Below are 2,246 nucleotides of genomic sequence, written 5' to 3' on the forward strand. Positions count from 1 at the left end.
GTACCAGTTGCACACTGGGGTTGATATAATTGACTGGCCTCCTTCCCCAAAATTTTGGGCCTTGTGCCTAGAGTACAAAAAAATATTATTACCATTATTATTAAGAGGGAAGTGGACTGGCTGGATTGTCAGTGTGTTGGACAAAATTCCTGTAGAAGAAGGGTATAGTGGTTTCGTTGAAGTAGCTTTCCTAATTTCCTGTTACATTATCATTCTACTTCTGCATATGTGGTTACTCGGTGTGATTCCTTACATTCTGAGTTCAAACCCTGCCAAGGTCAACTCTTGCATTTATCCTTATAAGATTGATAAAATAAAGTACCAGTTGAGTACTTGGATCACATCAATTAGCTAAAAAAAATCTCCCCTCAGAATCTCCTGCATTATTAAACTCATCAGACAAAATACATAATGGCATTTCTGCCAGCTCTTTATGTTCCAAGATCAAATTCTTATTTCTTTATTGCCCAGAAGGGGCTACACACAGAGGAGACAAACAAGGACAGACAAAGGGATCAAGTCGATTATACCGACCCCAGTGCGTATCTGGTACTTATTTCATCGACTCCGAAAGGATGAAAGGCAAAGTCGACCTCAGCGGAATTTGAACTCAGAACATAATGACAAATGAAATACCGGTAAGCATTTCGTCCGGCGTGCTAACGTTTCTGCCAGTTTGCCAAGATCAAATTCTGCTAACGTCAAGTTTGCTTTCATATTTCCAGGCTCGATAAAATAAGCAAGTAGCAGTCAAACATCGGGGTCGCTGCAATAAGTTTACACACTCCTCAAAAACTATTGGTTTGGTGCCAAAATTTGAAACTATGATTAAGTACTCTCCTTGGATTTTGATTTGTTTTTTATCCTTGAAACATATTTCCTTTAATATTTATATCAGATCAGATTTTGAACGAAATTATTTTGAACCTATGAGGTTAACATGAAAAGAAAAAGTTAGTCCAGGAATCATGCATGATACAGAAATAGAAATCAATAATTAATATAATGATTTACTATAAAAATATCATCATTATGTATTGGTGGAAATGCAGAATAATTTTCATCTTCTGGAATCTTCACCAAAATTTAACAAACAATACTACTCTTGGATAAATTTTTGTTTTGGTATTTTTAGATGTTTCATTTATTTAGGTATTATTTTTTTTCTTGGCATTTTATATTTTAAAGTGAAAAACTATATCATTGTTTAAAAAACAAAAATGGTACTCCATTGGTTACAGCAATGAGGGTTGCAGTTGTCCTGAACAACGGAAAAGCCTGCTTGTGAAATTAACATGCAAGTGGCTGAGTACACCACAGACACTCATACCCCCAACATAGTTCTCAGGGAGATCCAGCATGACACAGAGTATGACAAGGCTGGCTCTTTGAAAATACAGGGCACTACTCATTTTTTGCCAGGTGAGTGAACTGGAGCAATGTGAAATAAAGTGTCTTGCTCAAGGACAGAATGCGTTGCCGGGAATTGAACTCATGACCTTATAACCATGAGCTGAATACCCTAACCACTAAGCCACATGCCTTAACTATATCATCATATACACTCATATCCACTACAAACATATATATGTACACACCATTTTTTACATCTATTTTTCTATGTCAGCATGGGTTAGAGAGGGTTTCGTGAGATTGCATATTGAAGCCCTCAGTTACCAAGATAAAAAGATATATGGAGAAATACCTGTGCGCGCACACACACACACACACACACACACACACACACACACACACACAGATATAGCCTGAAGCAGATAGTTACTGCATGCTTATAACCTGAAGCATATAACTACTGTAATATATATATACATATACATGTGTGTGTGTGTGTATACAAAACTTGATTTGTAAAGATACAACTAATACCATATTCCTTGACATGGTAAGGATGCAACTGGAAAAGCGCTACAAATTCATTACACTCATATATATATATATATGTATATAATACAAATAATATATGAGTATATGCATATATACGTACATGTATGTACATACCTACATCTACATGTATATATAGATGCATATCTGGGTACATGACGTTGCAAAAAAACGTGGACAAAATGATAAACAACAGAGTACATATATATATATATATATATATACACACACACACACACACACATATACACATGTATGTATATACATTTACACACATACATGTATATATATATATATAAATATAAAAGTATGTATATACATACATGCATACATACATACACACA

Source organism: Octopus bimaculoides, chromosome 7 (assembly GCF_001194135.2).
Source record: "Octopus bimaculoides isolate UCB-OBI-ISO-001 chromosome 7, ASM119413v2, whole genome shotgun sequence".
Lineage (NCBI taxonomy): Eukaryota > Metazoa > Mollusca > Cephalopoda > Octopoda > Octopodidae > Octopus > Octopus bimaculoides.